Source organism: Mercenaria mercenaria, chromosome 12 (genome assembly GCF_021730395.1).
Source record: "Mercenaria mercenaria strain notata chromosome 12, MADL_Memer_1, whole genome shotgun sequence".
Taxonomy (NCBI): Eukaryota; Metazoa; Mollusca; class Bivalvia; order Venerida; family Veneridae; genus Mercenaria; species Mercenaria mercenaria.
Genome location: NC_069372.1, coordinates 72,549,434 through 72,569,004, shown reverse-complemented (window position 1 = coordinate 72,569,004; position 19,571 = coordinate 72,549,434). Strand labels below are relative to the sequence as shown.

Sequence of the window (19,571 nt, the reverse complement as noted above, 5' to 3'; positions counted from 1 at the left end):
GTCCGTAGCTCAAAGGTCAAGGTCACACTTAGACTTTAAAGGATAGTGCATTGATGGGCGTGTCCGGTCCATATCTTTGTCAACCATGGATGGATTTTCAAATAACTTGGCATGAATATGTACCACAGTAAGACGACGTGTCGCGCGCAAGACCCAGGTCCGTAGCTCAAAGGTCAAGGTCACACTTAGACGTTAAAGGTCATTTTTCATGATAGTGCATTGATGGGCGTGTCCGGTCCATATCTTTGTCATTCATGCATGGATTTTAAAATAACTACGCATGAATGTGTGACACAGTAAGACGACGTGACGCGCGTAAGACCCAGCTCCGTAGGTCAAAGGTCCTAAACTCTAACATCGGCCATAACTACTCATTCAAAGTGCCATTGGGGGCATATGTCATCCTATGGAGACAGCTCTTGTTTTTGGATTTTTTTTTTTATAAAGAGAGACTTTTCGGATTTTATTTTGTGTCAAAAACTGAATTCAAATAAGGGTGTTATGCCTTTAGACCATCAGTAAGTTGATTTCTAACACTGACCATGTTTAAAGCACAAAAAGTGACTTTGGGGTCACCAGGTCAAAGGTCAAGGTCACAGGAGCTAACATTAACTTTTTGCATGAAGGCACTTTACTCGCGAACCACTTCACCGAGGACCTTCAAACTTTACATGCTGATAGTATTTTATGAGTACACCAACCCTACTGACTTTGGGGTCACCAGGTCAAAGGTCAAGGTCACAGGGGCCATCGTTAACTTTTTGCATGAAGGCACTTTACATGCAAACCACTTCACCCAGGACCTTCAAACTTCACTTGCTGATAATACTTATTGAGTACGCCACCCCTACCGACTTTGGGGTCACCAAGTCAAAGGTCAAGGTGCTGCGGGGGCATTTGTCACCATTAGTGACAGCTCATGTTACTTCTTACAAAATTGTGCTCCTTCATCAACTTTGTTTTAAATTTTGTATATAAGCTGGTATCTCAGTAACCAGTAATGGGAATCAATTGACAATTCTTACATTATTTCCTGTGCCCCTATTTGAATCTTGCAATTTCTAGTTCTCGGTGACACCAAGTTGGCAGTGTGTAAAATATTGAGTGGAGTCTGGAGTCTATTTTGGAGTCAGTTTTGGAGTGGAGTCGCTGGAATGGAGTCAGTTTTGGAGTGAAGTCTATTTTGGAGTCAGCTTCAGGGTGGAGTACCTGGAGTGGAGTCCATTTTGGAGTGGATTCACTAGACTGGAGTCTATTTTGGAACCAATTTTGGAGCCAAGTTTACTGTTCTCAGCAAGCTCATGTCTTCGTTTCTACTCATTCATGCCTTCCCTGTGATAACACAACTAATTGACATGCAAATTTGAATTGTTTATATCTTGACCAGAGTGGTAGAGTCATCAAACCTCATGGGATTGTTGTTCAGCATGGGACATGTGGTGTTTTATCTGGGATTTCACACAGGCACCGTGTAAAATATGGAGTGGAGTCGTGGAGTGGAGTGGTGGAGTGGAGTCTGGAGTCTTTTTTGGAGTCAATTTTGGAGTGGAGTCTTTTTTGGAGTCAAAATTGGAGTCGATTTTGGAGTGGAGTCTTTTTTGGAGTCACATTTGGAATCGATTTTGGAGTCTAATTTGGAGTGGAGTCAGTTTTGGAGTCGATTTTGGAGTCAAATTTGGAGTGGAGTCTTTTTTTGGAGTCAAATTTGGAGTCGATTTTGGAATCAATTTGGAGTCAAATTTGGAGCAGAGTCTTTTTTGGAGCCATTTTTGGATTGGAGGCATGGGGTGATTTCTCTCGGGTCTGTAGTCACTAAATATATGTAATTGTCTCTTAATGAAACAGTCTTGATTGATAAAATGGGTCTTAAGACAAATGGTCTCTAATTTTATGCGGCCTCTTAAGCAGGTTTTTTTTTTTAAATGTTTAAAAGGGATTTTGTGAGTGGAGTCTCATTGATGCTTAATGTTACTGAAGTGTTTGGTCTATTAATTATTATTGTCATTTTTGTGGTGAATTTAGGAATGGAATTCCTTGATTTTATGGTCGAAGAAAAAAACAACACTGGTTATAACTGTTTTCATCACGGTTTTCCTGGTTATAAAATTTCTGTTAGAGTCTGTGTTTTAAGACAATGGTCATGTCATTATTGGTAATATTATGGTTTTACAACGGTATTAAGGTCCCAGAAACACTTTGGATATTATAATTTCCAGTAGCATTTATTTCACGAAGAAAGAATTCAAAGATATCAGCCTCTCTACAAATCTTGTTCGGTCTTAAGCATTGTTTTCATAAGAACGTCTGTAGAAATCTTATCAAACCATTAAATAATGCATAGAAATTTCCAAACTACTGAAAACAACGAGGGTCATTGCAGACTTAACGTGAAAGGGAACGTAATAGCAATAATTCTGAATAAACACTTAGAACATTTTTTCGGTTTCGCCCCTCAATATGTCTTTGTTGATTTATTAGCCCACCATCATCAGATGGTGGGCTATTCAAATCACTCTGCGTCCGTGGTCCGACGTCCTTCCGTCCGTCCGTCCGTCCGTCCGTCCTTTCGTTAACAATTTCTCATTATCGCATCTCCTCAGAAACTACTGGGGGGATTTTGACCAAACTTTGTCAGAATGATGTATAGGTACTCTAGTTGTGTCCCCCTGAAAATCAGACTGGTTCAACAATTTTTTAGTGAGTTATGGCCCTTTGTTTATTTCTATAATTTACATAGATTTATAGAGGGAAAATCTTTGAAAATCTTCTTGTCCAAAACCATAGAGCCTAGGGCTTTGATATTTGGTATGAAGCATCATCTAGTGGTCCTCTACCAAGATGATTCAAATTATTTCCCTGGGGTCTAATATGGCCCCGCCCCGGGGGTCACATGGTTTATATAGACTTATATAGGGAAAAACTTTGAAAAACCTCTTGTTCAAAACCATAGGGTTAAGGGCTTTGATATTTTGTATGTGACATCATCTAGTGGTCTTCTACTAAGATTTTTCAAATTATCCTCCTAGGGTCAAATATGGCCCCGCCCCGGGGGTCACATGGTTTACATAGACTTATATAGGGAAAAACTTTGAATATCTTCTTGCCCAAACCACAAAACCTAGGGCTTTGATATCTGTTATGTAGCATCATCTAGTGGTTCTGTACCAAGTTCGTTCAAATTATCCCCCTAGGGTCAAATATGGCCCCGCCCTGGGGGTCACATGGTTCATATAGACTTGTATAGGGAAAATCTTTTAAAATCTTCTTGTCAGTAACCTACAACATTCAAATTTGGACCACATGTATGGTTTTGAGTGGCAAGATGAACCTTGACATGAGTTGACCTTGGTATTGACCTAGTGACCTACTTTCTCATTTCTGTAGCTACAGCCTTCAAATTTGGACCACATGCATAGTTTTGAGCACTGAAAAAAATTTTGACCTTGACATTGACCTAGTGACCTACTTTCACATTTTTGAAGGTACAGGCTTCAAATTTGGACCACATGCATAGTTTTGTGTTCCGAAATGAAATTTGACCTTGATTTTGACCTAGTGACCTACTTTCACATTTCTCAAGCTACAGCCTTCAAATTGGACCACATGCATAGTTTTGTGTACTGAAACAAACTTTGACCTTTACATTGACCAAGTGACCTACTTTCACATGTTTGAAGGTACAGGCTTCAAATTTGGACCACATGCATAGTTCTGTGTTCCGAAAAAAATTTGACCTTGATTTTGACCTAATGACCTACTTTCACATTTCTGGAGCTACAGCCTTCAAATTTGGACCACTTGCATAGTTTTGTGTACCGAACAAATTTTGGGACCTTTACATTGACTAGTGACCTACTTCCACATTTTTGAAGGTACAGGTTTCAAATTTGAACCACATGCATAGTTTTGTGTTCCGAAATAAAATTTGACCTTGATTTTGACCTAGTGACCTACTTTCACATTTCTCGAGCTACAGCCTTCAAATTTGGACCACTTGCATAGTTTTCTGACTGAAATGAACTTTGACCTTAAGATTGACCTAGTGACCTACTTTCACATTTCTCAAGCTACAGCCTTCAAATTTTGACCACTTGCATAGTTTTTTGTACCAAAATAAACTGTGACCTTAAGATTGACCTAGTGACCTACTTTCAAATTTCTCAAACTACAGCCTTCAAACTTGATGCACATGCATAGTTTTGTGTACAAAGAACTTTGTCCTTGAAATTGATCTAGTGACCTACTTTCACATTTCTCGAGCTACAGCTTTCGAATTTGGACCACATGCACAGTGTTGTGTACGGAAATGAAATTTGACCTTGAGCTAGTCAGTAAGTCTTGAAATTTGGAACACTCAAAAATGGCACATTGGTGGGCGCCAAGATCATTCTGTGATCTCTTGTTTTAAAGTTACAACAAAACCCTGCGTTTTTTAAACCAGTGTTTTTAGAGATTTGACCATTTACTTTGTTCAAAAGATCGGTCAGTTTGTATAGAAAAGGGATAGGTGATTTGCTCTGTTTTAGGGTGCATATTGGCTCGATCCTATTGTATGTACTGAAAAATATCTGTAATAAAAATGTCTCTTTACTCTACTTGCAGACCTGCTGCATATTTTTTTTCACATGCGTGTAGGTCTACTAAAATAATACATTTTGTATGAAATTTATTAAAAACAAAACAAACAAAAAAAGAACAAGGTTTACGTTCACTGTATTTACTTCAAATATACCCAAAATGCACCATTTGCTGTTCTCATTTTAAAAAAATTCTTGGGGGAGGATACCCCCGTACCCCCAACCCCATCCCTGCGTACTATGAATAAGGTCCTGGCTACTCGCCTGCAATCTTTATAGCTGACTCAAGAGTAACATTGATATTTATAAATTCTGACCTTGTTATTTTCTCAATAGCTATAGCCCTTCGTTTAATATAGGTATCATTTATAAATTTTGAATATTGACCAGCAAAGACCATGGCTGATAATGGTTTGCATTGTTCGCAGAAGGCAGACCTATTTACCTGTTTACTATTTAACAGTCTGAACTTAAAATTTACAAAATGCAAATCTTAAAAAATGCAGATGTTTTGTCTTTATTCATAGTTGAGCCACACCATGAGAAAACCTACAGTTTACTGCATTTGCATCGAACTAGATCAGCCTGCACTATTTTCATCTGATGTCCGACATGGTACCCGAGAACCGTGGCAGAGCTCTTGTATGCGAGAATGGCCTGCACAGGCATGAAGCTGATCAGAATTCATATAGTTCTTTAACAATTTGTCTTACTTGAATGTGGTTTGAAAGCAAATTTTGTATGGAATGAGCAGACGAATCAAGAACCAGACTAGTGCAAATGTATTTTTTTTTTTGTGAATTGTACTATTGTCTATTATAAACATAATTTTTATGCATAACACACAGTATTCTATCCTTCATTAATTTCATCAAGTATTGTCATGTCTTATTATGTGTCTTATTATATTATGCCGTTTGTAGTAGATAGTAAATATTTAATTACCTAAGTTTTTGTACCCCCCCGACAACAAAGTTGTAAGGGGGGGGGTGTATACTGGTTTCAGGTTGTCTGTCTGTCCATCTGTCTGTCTGTCCATCTGGTCGTCTGTCCGTAGACGCAATCTTGTGCGCACCATCTCTCCTTATCCCCTTGACAGAATTTAATGAAACTTCACACAAGTGATCAGTACCAACAGTAGTTGTGCATGGGGCATGTTAGGTTCTTTTAGAAAAAGAATTTGCAGAGTTATGGGACTTTGTTTTTTTGTTACTATACTATATACATAGACACAATCTTGTGCGCACCATCTCTCCTCATTCCCTGGACACAATTTAATGAAACTTCACACAAGTGATCAGTACCAACAGTAGTTGTGCATGGGGCATGTTAGGTTCTTTTAGAAAACAAATTTGCAGAGTTATGGGACTTTGTTTTTTTGTTACTATAATATATACATAGACACAATCTTGTGCGCACCATCTCTCCTCATCCCCTTGACACAATTCAATGAAACTTCACACAAGTGATCAGTAACAACAGTAGTTGTGCATGGGGCATGTTAGGTTCTTTCAGAAAAAAAAATTCCAGAGTTATGGGACTTTGTTTTTTGTTATTATACTATAGACATAGAACATCTTGTGCGCACCATCTCTCTCTCATCCCCTTGACACAATTTAATGAAACTTCACACAACTGATCAGTAACAACAGTAGTTGTGCATGGGGCATGTTAGGTTCTTTCAGCGACAAAAATTCCCAGAGTTATGGGACTTTGTTTCTTGTTAACATACTATGTACATACAGTCTTCATATGCAATCTTGTGCGTGGCCCTAATCTACCAAACCCTTGCACACAATTTAATGAAACTTCACACAAGTGATCAGTACCAACCCTAGTTGTGCATGGGGCATGTTACATTCTTTTAGATAAATATTCTGCATAGTTATGGGACTTTGTTTTTTGTTACTATACTTAATACATACAGTCTATATACATACAGTCCATATAATTATGCAGTCTTGTGTGTGTCAAATTGCAATGTACTGTGTCAGTGCATGCGGGGGGTACATTCATCACCTTTAGTGATAGCTCTAGTTTTTCTTGTTTTCATTTTCCTGATTCATTTTAAAATCTAAAAACAATACTTTCTCATTATTTAACATTTTAAGTTAGAAATGTTTATCAATTCTCTCTGAGTAATCTTCAGGCAACATCTGGCCCAACATCATAAATAACAAACCATGAAGGAACTAGGGGTCAAGTCCTGATAAGAATGAGATATCATGCTGAGGTGCTGTACTGGTACCTTCTCCAGCAGAATTGTAGAAATCTGTCATAAAGTAGAGAGTGATTTGTTGTAATTAACTATCCAATGCAATGGCAAGTTATTCTTACCAATCTGATAAGGGTCATTTGAGAAAACATCAGTAACTGTTATTGTTATTTCTAGAGGAGTATGATATTGAGCCCATTCATGATTCAGCAGTTTACTAGTAAATGTTAAGTGTGAAATATTGTATGTGGATAATTATTTGGAGGTGACATATAAACGTAGGATCTTTTAATGAATTTTTAGGTTTTATTACATTTTGATTCCAAAATTGACTCCAAAACAGACTCCAAAATTGACTCCAAAACAGACTCCACTCCAAATCTGACTCAAAAAGTGACTCCAAATTTGACTCCAAAATCGACTCCAGACTCCACTCCATCACTCCACTCCATGACTCCACTCCATATTTTACACGATGCCTTTCACACAGCCAGACCAGAGTTATGATCATTGACTAAGTAAAAAATATGCATAAAAACACGCCATGTACCCGGATAATCCTAACTCTGTTCAGCGACCCTAACTCAGTACCAACATGGCTGACAGAAAGACGATGTATGTAGTTAATTTCCTTGTCTTTTTTCATGTTTTTATGTTAGTATGCAATTTTATCGTAAAAATTTTGATAGTCATAATATCATGTATTGATAACATGTTTTGTGTACTAAATATTTCAATCGAAATGTCACATTATGTGGCTGGAATTCATTAAAATGTACTCAAAGAAGTCTTCAAAATGAACATGTTTTATGTTTCTAACTGTTTTAAAGCACCAGGAATTGCAGTAAGACCTTACTTATTAAATGTATTAGTTCCATAAACATCTCTTTGACAATGTTTAACAGTATCAAAGTTTGAAATTGATTTTTATAGCTTAAAAATTGTATTGATTATGAGGTGGGTTTAAATTTGCGGATAATTCCTAACTGGTATAGGATACAGTGCTGGATAAATACGAACTTAGAATGGATAAACACCTAACCAAACGAAAACGGCTGTTCGTCTGTGCTTTTTTTATGGACTGTTGATGATCGAAGTTCTTTCACCTACCCACCCCTGCAGGGATATGGGATTCCTATTCTAACTTATCTGACTCGTGATTTTTTGCCGGCTGACAAGTGCATTTTTCAGTCTGTGTGTCCGCGTACAAGCATACTTTTTCAGGTATAAAATGAGAAAACATAAAATATCATTTAGATTGTGTGTTGCTTCAAGTGTATGGAGGTGATAAAGATAATGGGTTCTTTGACTAGGTCTCGCGCACACTGTAACTCGGTGACTATGATAAAATATCAGAGAAGATTTAGATACAAGAAGATTTATTTAACGCCGGACAAGTATAAACATGTAACACTAGCTTAAAGCTATTTTCCGACAAACACATGTAAATAAGCTCAACATGAGTAAAACAGCTGTAATAAAATGCAAATATGTTAAAGCACATTAAAGCAAATAAAGCATCTGGCTCTAAGTAGATAAGAAACAAATCACAAATTATCACATACATGTTACAGCGCATTAAAACAAAATAGCACATAGGTACTAGCAAATAAATTGAAAAAGTAATTTACCACATACAGATTTAGCACATTTAAAGCAACATAAAAAAGATTAGCTGACACTACACAAAAATAAGAAGAGTCACATTTTACAACACATAAAAGAAGAAATCATATACATGCTAAAGGGAGAATAAGAACTACTTAAAGCAGCTGAAGAAAAATATTTGCATCATCAGCATATAATTCTGTAACAAAAACTAAAACAAGAAAACAAGGGTTACACACACAGAACTAAAAGGACATTTAAAGACATCAGAAACGTAAACAACTTAAAAAAAGTATTATGGCAAGTCTGTAAGTAGAATTCCAACTGGTGAGACAATAAGTCACTGTCAAAGGAAATATTTGAGTCAGTAGTCAGCCAAATTAAAATCAAAAGCACACAGAGATCGCAAGTATGACTAAAACAAGTTGGAACGTTTTAACAGTCTTTCTCTGAATTCATCTGGCTTTGTACCATTGCGTGAGCAGTGTTTCGGGCATGACCTCAAAAGATTCCGAACACTGCTTACGCGATTTCAGACTTTTAGAAAAGTTAAAAGGCAAATATTTCAACAGCTTATTTTTTATCACAGTTACTGTGATATGCTTTTCTTTTCATTGTCCTTCATAAAGAACTCGATCTCCAGTCTATTTGCGCTTTCATGAAGGGTTAATATTACAAATCAGAGCAAGTGAAATTTGACTATGGACAAGTGGAGTTTTAAGTGTCCGTGGACAAGTGAAAAATGTAAGGATACCCACACCCCTGTCCCGTCAGTCCATGCATCACTCCCCCCTCACCCCCTCCCCCGCACCACACCACACACACACACACACTTTTCTTCCCTATTTACCGTCTGAAAAATATCATATTTAATAATTAATCATAAATCTAATCCCATTTAAACAATATCAAAAATATTTCATTAACACCTCTATAAAAATCTTTTTCACTATACGATTTACAAGATTTGAAACAAACACAATTCTTCTGAAACAGCGTGTGCGTGTGCGAGAGAGAGAGAGCTAGAGAGAGAGAGAGAGAGTGTGTGTGTGGGGGGGGGGGGATTACAGAACTTCGAACATCGGTGGTATTAAATAATTTCTTATATAATAACATAATAATTTTGACTTTTATGCTAAGTTATTTTTGAGGGTTTATCCAGATTTTTCCAAACATTGCTATTTGCATAATATTAAAATTATGAAAAAATATTTGACTGTAGTGGGCATACATATAACGTCTTGTAAAATTAATGACAAAGTTTGAAGACAATACCGCTTATAAAGTAATGTTTACAATAATCAGACCATGTACATGTCAACTCATTCATTTCTATAGTATACTAATTAGTTAGGTGTTTATCCGTCACACAATTTCGTGTAAGTTAGGTTTTTATCCATTCCTCATGTAAACTGAGTTCGGTTTTTATCAAATCAAAGTTAGGTTTTTATCCCTTTTCTCGCTGTCAGTACATTTGAACATGCATTGTGTCAACATGTAGTGGGTTAATAACATAGTGTAAACGGGCCTATAAAGCAGTATATCTTTGCTTTCAAACAACAAAATAGTCGAGGCATCAAAAGCATAGAAGTATTTTTAAAGATTTTTTGTAAAAGTTTTCATTGAAAAAGTTGCCTTGTTCGTCGTTTTTCCACATGAAAACACAAGGGCTGATATATTTAACATGATACATTTTGAAATAAATATACACTTGATCAATGGAGACAGATATAACAACAGAAACTTTCCTTTATAAATCGTAATTACACAGAAAACAAAGTTGTATCGGCTTTACATCCGCCGTGTTGGCACTGAGTTAGGGTTGCTGAACAGAGTTAAGATTATCCGGGTACATGGCGTGAAAAAGGGCCTAAAAGTTTGTGTAACATGTATCTCAAAAAGTACTTGACCTAGGGTTATGAAACATTATAGGAGTATTATTCAGCATGTGAAGTTGCGCACCTGTGGTTTTGTTAGAACAGCAAAACCAAAACTGTGACTCATTGATTAGTAAAAACAATGCTTATAAGGACACATGTATCTCAAAAACTATTTGACCTAAAGTCATAAAACATTAAGAGGCTTGTTATAACATCCATTGAACTTGGTCTGTATCAGATCTCTGTTACCTTGACATTGACCTTGGTTGGTATCAGGTCTTTGTGACCTTGACTTTGACCTTGGTCTACATTAGGTTTTTGTGACTTTGATATTGAACTTGTTCTGCATTAGGTCTCTAGACCTATGACCTTGACATTTAACTTGGCCTACATTAGGTCTCTGTGACTTTGACTTAAACTTGGTCTGCATTAGGTCACTGTCACCTTGACATTCTACATTCTGTATTATTGTCATCATATGACACAATGTTCATTTATAACTCTGGAGCAGACATTTAATGAATAATGTCCCCTTTTTTATTGTACACCCGAAGGGACGTATTATGTTATGACGCTGGTGTCCGTCTGTCCGTCCGTCCGTCTGTCTGTCTGTCCGTTAGCAATTTCATGTCCGCTCTGTAACTCTTGAACCCCTTGAAGGATTTCAAGGAAACTTTACACAAATGTTCACCACACCGAGACGATGTGCAGAGCGCATGTTTTGGATGTCTCGCTTCAAGGTCAAGGTCACACTTAGGAGTCAAAGGTCATATCACTTTGTTTCGTGTCCGCTCTGTAACTCTTGAACCCCTTGAAGGATTTCAAAGAAACTTGACACAAATGTTTACCACACCAAGACGACGTGCAGAGCGCATGTTCCGGGTGACTTGCTGCAAGGTCAAGGTCACACTTAGGGGTCAAAAGTCATGTCAGTTTCTTTCATGTCCACTCTGTAACTCTTGAACTGCTGGAAGGATTTCAAAGAAACTTGGCAGAAATGTTCACCACATTGTAACGATGTGCAGAGCGCATGTTCCGGATGACTCGCTTCAAGGTCAAGGTCACACTTAAGGGTCAAAGGTCATATATGACTTTGCTTTGTGTATATTGCTCTGCATTGCAGTGCTCTTGTTTTTATTTGGCAGATCTCTTTTTTGTACTTACAATAAATTTTTTTTTGAATTACTTCCCTTTTATGTTACTATAAATAGCTTTCTTTTTAGCCCACCATCATCAGATGGTGGGCTATTAAAATCACTCTGCGTCCGTGGTCCGTCCGTCCGTCATTCCGTCCGTCCGTCCGTCCGTCCGTTAACAATTTCTCGTTATCGCATCTCCTCAGAAACTACTGGGGGGATTTTGACCAAACTTTGTCAGAATGATGTATTAGTACCCTAGTTGTGTCCCCTGAAAATCAGACTGGTTCAACAATTTATGAGTGAGTTATGGCCCTTTGTTTATTTCTATAATTTATATAGATTTATATAGGGAAAAACTTTGAAAACCCTTTTTGTCCAAAACCACAGAGCCTAGGGCTTTGATATTTGGTATGAAGCATCATCTAGTGGTCCTCTACCAAGATGATTCAAAATTATTTCTCTGGGGTCAAATTATGGCCCCGCCCTGGGGGTCACATGGTTTATATAGACTTATATAGGGAAAAACTTTGAATAACCTCTTGTCCAAAACCACAGGGCCTAGGGCTTTGATATTTTGTATGTGACATCATCTAGTGGTCTTCAACTAAGATTATTCAAATTATACCCCTAGGGTCAAATATGGCCCGCCCTGGGGGTCATATGGTTTACATAGACTTATATAGGGAAAAACTTTGAAAATCTTCTTGTCCAAACCACAAAGCCTAGGGCTTTGATACTTGTAATGTAGCATCATCTAGTGGTTCTCTACCAAGTTTGTTCAAATTATCCTCCTAGGGTTAAATATGGCCCCGCCCCGGGGGTCACATGGTTCATATAGACTTATATAGGGAAAAGCTTTTAAATGTTCTTGTCAGTAACTACAACATTCAAACTTGGACCACATGTATATTTTTGAGTGGCAAGATGAACCTTGACATGAGTTGACCTTGATTTTGACCTAGTGACCTACTTTCACATTTCTGTAGCTACAGCCTTCAAATTTGGACCACATGCATAATTTTGTGCACTGGAAAAAACTTTGACCTTTATTTTGACCTAGTGACCTACTTTCACATTTTTGAAGGTACAGGCATCAAATTTGGACCATATGCATAGTTTCATGTTTCAAATGAAATTTGACATTGATTTTGACCTAGTGACCTACTTTCACATTTCTCAAGCTACAGCCTTCAAATTTGGACTACATGCATAGTTTTGTGTACCGAAAAAAACTTTGACCTTGACATTGACCTAGTGACCTACTTTCACATTTTTGAAGGTACAGGCTTCAAATTTGGACCACATGCATAGTTTTGTATTCTGAAATAAAATTTGACCTTGATTTTGACCTAGTGACCTACTTTTACATTTCTCAAGCTACAGCCTTCAAATTTGGACCCCTTGCATAGTTTTGTGTACTGAAATGACCTTTGACCTTTACATTGACCTAGTGACCTACTTTCACATTTTTAAGGTACAGGCTTCAAATTTGGACCACATGCATAGTTTTGTATACCGAAATAAAATTTGACTTGATTTTGACCTAGTGACCTACTTTTACATTTCTCAAGCTACAGCCTTCAAATTTGGACCACATGCATAGTTTTGTGTACCGAAACAAACTTTGACCTTTACATTGACCTAGTGACCTACTTTCACATTTTGAAGGTACAGGCTTCAAATTTGGACCACATGCATAGTTTTTATTCCGAAGTAAAATTTGACCTGGATTTTGACCTAGTGACCTACTTTTACATTTCTCAAGCTACAGCCTTCAAATTTGAACCACTTGCATAGTTTTGTGTACCGAAATGAACTTTGACCTTAAGATTGACCTAGTGACCTACTTTCACATTTCTGTAGCTACAGGCTTCAAATTTAGGACCACATGCATAGTTTTGTGTACCGAAACAAACTTTGACCTTGACATTGACCTAGTGACCTACTTTCACATTTTTGAAGGTACAGGCTTCAAATTTGGACCACATGCATAGATTTGTGTTGTGTACGGAAATGAAATTTGACCTTGAGCTAGTCAATAAGTCTTGAAATTTGGAACACTCAAAAATGGCACATTGGTGGGCGCCAAGATCACTCTGTGATCTCTTGTTTATTATTGGCCGTAGGGAAAAACCGAGACCACTTTTCTGTGGTAAAACATGGATGGTACCTCCAATTTTAAGGTGTATTTTTACATACCTGTACCTGATAAGGATTTTTTTGTAGACATTGAATTTTTTTTTTTGTGGACTTAGATTTGTTTTTTAAAGTTTTCCTTTTGTTGTTCCAGTCGTTTGGGGCTACAACAGTCAAGTTCTTAAAATTTTGCTCCCATCCTATGATATAAGCCTTCGGGCGTATATTGCCCCGCTTGGCGGCGCTCTTGTTAGCTCACCCGTGAGCACTTTGTGCTCAAGATGAGGTTTTGTGATCGCCCTGTGTCCGTCGTCCTCTGTCCTTCCGTCGTCAACAATTTGACTGTTAACACTCTAGAGGTCACAACTTTGGCCCAATCTTAATGAAACTTGGTCAGAATGTTACCCTTAATAAAATCTTGAACGAGTTCGATATTGGGTCATCTGGGGTCAAAACCTAGGTCACCAGGTCAAATCAAAGGAAAAGCTTGTTAACACTCTAGAGGTCACAATTTTGGCCCAATCTTAATGAAACTTGGTCAGAATGTTACCCTCAAAATAATCTTGGACAGGTTCAAAATTGGGTCATCTGGGTTCAAAAAGTAGGTCACCAGGTCAAACCAAAGGAAAAGCTTGTTAACACTCTAGAGGTCACAGTTTTGGCCAAATCTTAATGGAACTTGGTCAGAATGTTACCCTCAATAAAATCTTGGACGGGTTTGATATTGGGTCATCTGGGATCAAAAACTAGGTCACCAGGTCAGATCAAAGGAAAAGCTTGTTAACACTGTAGAGGTCACATTTATGACCATATCTTAATGAAACTTAGTCAGAATGTTTATCTTAATCATCTTTAGGTCAAGTTCAAATCTGGGTCAGGTGGGGTCAGAAAGTAGGTCACTTGGTCAAATCAAAGGAAAAGCTAGTTAACACTCTAGAGGCCACATTTATGACTTTATTTTCACGAAGCTTGGTCAAAATGTAAAGCTTGATGATCTTTAGGTAAAGTTCGAATCGGCGTCATGTGGGTCAAAAACTAGGTCACCGGGTCAAATCAAAGGAAAAGTCAGTTAGCACTTTAGAGGACACATTTATGACCATATTTTAATGAAACCTGGTCGGAATGTTAATCTTGATGATCTTTAGGTCAGCTTTAAATCTAGGTCAGATGGGGGCCAAAAACTAGGTCACAAGGTCAAATCAAAGGAAAAGCTAGTTTACACTGTATAAGCCACATTTATGACCGTATCTTAATGAAACTTGGTCAGGATGTTAATGTTGATGATCTTTAGGTCAAGTTTAAATCTTGGTCAGGTGGGGTCAAAAACTGAGTCACCAAGTCAAATCAAAGCAAAAGCTTGTTAACACTCTAGAGGCCACATTTATGACTTTTTTTCATGAAACTTGGTCAGAATGTTAACCTTGATAATCTTTAGGTCAAATTTGAATCTGGGTCATGTGGGGTCAAAAACTAGGTCACCAGGTCAAATCAAAGGAAAAGCTAGTTAACACTCTAGAGGCCACATTTATGACCATATCTTAATGAAACTTGGTCGGAATGTTAATCTTGATAATCTTTAGGTCAATAGGTCAGGTGAGCGATACATTGCCGGACATTTCTTGTACTTAGAATTTCAACTATCCAGCTGGCTTACTGAAGGTTGGTTGTTCTAACCAGGAGCCCGCTTGTGAGAAATAATGCACGAAAGGGCATCTCCACCAAGAAAGCTGGAAAGTTGCTGTATGACCTACTCTTGTGTCAGTGCAGCACTTAACCCAAGAGAAACAAAATGGAAAAAAAAGTTTTATTTTGATGCCTTTTTCACATATCATTGGTTGAAAACCAGAACATGGTATCTGCCAAAATTTCTGAAAATGGGGTTTTTACTTATCAGTATGATATCTTGTAAATACATAAATGCTTCCAATTTCCAGGCATATAATATTATCTTGATTAGTTTTGAAGATATTGATAAGAGATTAAACCTTGTATGTAAAATTAATCAGAATTTTCACCAGCCAAAGTTTTGTACATGCAGATAGTACATATTTTTGTCATTTGCAAGATACATCGGAATGCCAGATTATAGTAGTAGTAGTTTTATTTGGCACAAGTGTACATAACATGGCAATTTAGAAAGAATGACATATAACATTGGTGAATTTCATCTGATTAGAAATACAGCATGACATAGATAAATCATATGAAATATAAGCCATGTAATGCTCACCAATACCAGGGATAACACAAAAAAAGAGGAAAGGATTCCACTTATTTCCATTGTGGTCCCTGAGATCGGAGGTATGGCACAGAAAGTTGTGTTATAATTAAATATTCAGTATGAGTATTGCACAAAATTACATAATTCAGAAATGCATTTGAGATCACAATGTGTCATATATTACAAAGTTACAAAGAAAAACTTAAAAAAAACTATCATTGATAATTATAATAGTGGAGGTAATGATATTGCAAAAATGAATGCATTGATATTGTTAATGTGGAATCAGTACTGCAGTAGAGGAAAAAATTGATAAATTACCTATAAACTAAGAAAACATAAACATTTTAAAAGATTCAAATATTAATTGAGAGTGACTAGAAAGAAATAACTTGCCATAAGGTGGGCTTTGATGGAATTTCATTTACATTTATCATTTACACATACAATACTTTGGTTGAAGAATTTGGTAAAAACACCTCAAAGCATTGGCTGTGACAAGCAGCAATAAGCATGTTTATCAATTTGCCATTCTAGTGGGATTTAATGACAATGTCTGTTATGTGTAAAAGTCTGTCCATATCAGTTGTAAAATGGCCGGCATGCAACAAAATATGGAGTGGAGTCTTGGAGTGGAGTGATGGAGTGAGATTTTGGAATGACCCTTGAAGTGAAAAACTGGAGTTAGATTTTGGAATCAAAATCATAAAAAAATTGTTTTTTTTTCATATCTGTCATGACATGTATAAACCTAACTCCTCCCACTTACTGCCACTCTTACCTTATCATGCTAAACAGGACTGATTCTGCCTTCGCGATCAGTGTAGATCTGTACAGTCTTATCATGATCTGCACTGTTAGCCATTCAGTCAGTATTATTTTGGTAAGCACCCCTTTTAACAGTTAATGGTACTGTCCAAATCGAAAGATGGACAAGTTCATTATAGAAATTTAGCTGGGTAAGGGTTAATTATATTATGTATGTAAAACAATGTTCTCTCTGATAGTATTAACAGTGTTTGCCAATTAAATGTAGTCATACATAGACATGTTTCTTGTTTACTGCCCACGACATCACATGGTGTCAGAAGTAAACATATCCTGGTCTTAAAAAGCTGTTTTCATGTTAAATCAGTTTTCATATTAAATCAGTGAGAATTAATACAAATGGATTAATGAACTTTTGAAATGGCTGCTGCAAGTGAATTTAAACCACCAGAAAAAACACTTTTCTCTGGAAACAGCAATTTAGCAGAGGATTTTAAGTGCTGGAAGCAGATATTTAATTGTTTTCTAGTCGCCTTTGGGAAAAGTGAGAAGGAAAAAAGTACAAGTAGGCATATTATTGACATGCATTGGAGATGACGGTTTGAATGTGTTCAATAATTTCACTTGGGACAATGCGGGTGGGGTGGTGGGGGTGGGGGAGGCTCCGTGGCCGAGTGGTTAAGGTCACTGACTTAAAATCACTTGCCCCTCATCCATGTGGAATTGAGCCTTACTTTCACTTGGGGTATTGAAATTCTTCATGTAAGGAAGCCATCCAGCTGGCTTATGGAAGGTTGAGGGTTCTACCCAGGTTCCCGCACATGATGAAATAATGCATTGAGGGGCACATAGGGTCTTCCTCCACCATCAAAGCTGGAAAGTTGCCATATGACCTATAATTGTGTCAGCACGACGTTAGACCCAACAAATAAATAAATGGGACAATGCGGATGATAAGAATGACATAGTGAAAGTTCTAGACAAATTCTGATCTTACTGTGAACTGAGAAAAAATTCTCTCATTGAACGTTTTAAATTTTGGAATATTAGGGTGACAGCTGAATTGACAAGTTTCTAACGAAGCTAAGAACAAAGTCGAAAAATTGTGATTTTGGTGATCAAAAAGATAACATAATCAGGGATTGGATAATTGCAGTATTAAAGATGAATGTCTTAGAGAAAGATTATTAAGCAACTCAGAAATACTGGATTTGCAGAGAGTGATTGATTTATGTCGAGCAGCAGTGTGTAGCAGAAACCAAATTAAAGAACTAAACAATGAAAACAAATTAGAGGCTGTTCACAGAAAATCGAGCAGTACCGCTGGAAATACACAGACTCAGCCAGCAAAGTACAAACGACCTAGTATGAAAAAAGACAAATCAGTAGTTGACTGTGCAAAATGCGGCAAAAAGCACCACCACAAAAGTTGTCCAGCCTATAGCAAAAGATGTAATACGTGCTATAACCACAAGACTGGGTTAACGTCAGAATTCTACACTGAATTCGCCAGTAAACTAAAAATTTCATTGTTGGAAAAAGGCTGGTTTGTACACATCATTGCAGACAATTTGACAATCAAGTTAAAATTAGACTCTGGAGCTGAAGCCAATATCATTCGGTTTCAGCTGTACAGGAAAATGAAAAATGCAAAGCTGGTTAGGACAAAAACAAAATTAACCACATTCTCTAACAGTACAATGAAGCCAGTTGGAAAAACAACAATGGAATGCGCATTACTGAGAAATAGTCTAGACAAAAAAGACTTGAGTTTCTATGTTGTTAATTTTAACTGATCATCAATTTTAGGACTGAAAGCATGCCAATTACCGAATCTTGTCACAAAGATCGATTCAGTTGACAAAGAATATGTTCATCTTTTCCGGCAATAAGGCCTCACCAAATTAAAAAGTTGTTCATCGGATTTGCCGCTCGTATATTTTCAGAAACACAAAAAAAATAATTTTTTTTGTTTTTGGCTTGCGCTCGCCCCATTGAAAAAAATCAATCCAAAATTTTTTGGTGCGCTACTTTTTACGGACGTAAAAGTGTATAAATGCTTATACTTCCAGTCCCAGATTGTTCTCATATGGATTTTAATCAAAATAAATACATACTACGCACACATCGACTATAATAAATCATAATACTTATATCTAGTTGCATTAAAGTTATTTCCCCTTTATGCAGTTACGCCATTTTCTTCAAATGTTTACCAAATTACATACTACAAAAAATCGATTTATTTCATTGAAACTGGATGAAGAAAAACATACTTATTTGTTTGATAACATCAATCTACATTATTTTGGTAAGGGTAAATACTTATTGATGCATGTCACTTATCTGTTTTCTGTTTTTTCCTGTCCAAATGATCAGCATTTGCATACGAAAGTTGGTGGGGTAAGGAATTTACATTACGAGTTGTTTTCAGGACAGTTTTGATTTTCAAATTTTCCAATCATTTAGTAGACTAACGTTAATGCACGTTAATCTCCATTTCAGACTTTAATTGAGACTGTTTCAACAAATTTAATATGTAATGAAAGTTTAAAGTTAGAAAAAAGAGCTGTACATAAGACATCATGCTCGACTTTTCTAAATCAGAGCTTTGCCAGTAAAAGGAACATAATAGTCAGAAGCTATTGAAGTACAGAGCTATTGGTCATTATAAATACTTAATTAAAAATATTCTATGTTAAAAAGGGGCGTAACTCTGTCTAGATTCAGACTTAAGAGTATTATTTCTCCTGGTGTAGACTTTGACAGTAAATAACTGTTCTAAGTTTCAAATCAGAAGCTTTAATAGATCTAGCAACACTCACATAGATATTTGATGTATCAAAAACTTTGTAAAGTCAGCTAAGAATGCTACATTTTCATAGCAGTAAATATTTGATTCGATATTTGATTACACTGTTCTGTATGACAATGTTATTACCTTTTTTCACGAGTTCACGTTGTTGTGCCTCTGCGGGTTAGATTTTCTCAATCCCTGGGGACTTACTTTTTAATTTAAAAGGGCTA

The 19,571-nt window shown here is 36.8% G+C and overlaps 1 protein-coding gene across 2 annotated transcripts in view; it reads left to right on the top strand.

Annotated features, from left to right (window-relative positions):
- Nucleotides 1-19,571, top strand: part of LOC123534763 (putative transporter SVOPL) — a 146,662-nt gene that overhangs the window by 59,419 nt on the left and 67,672 nt on the right. The window lies entirely within an intron of this gene.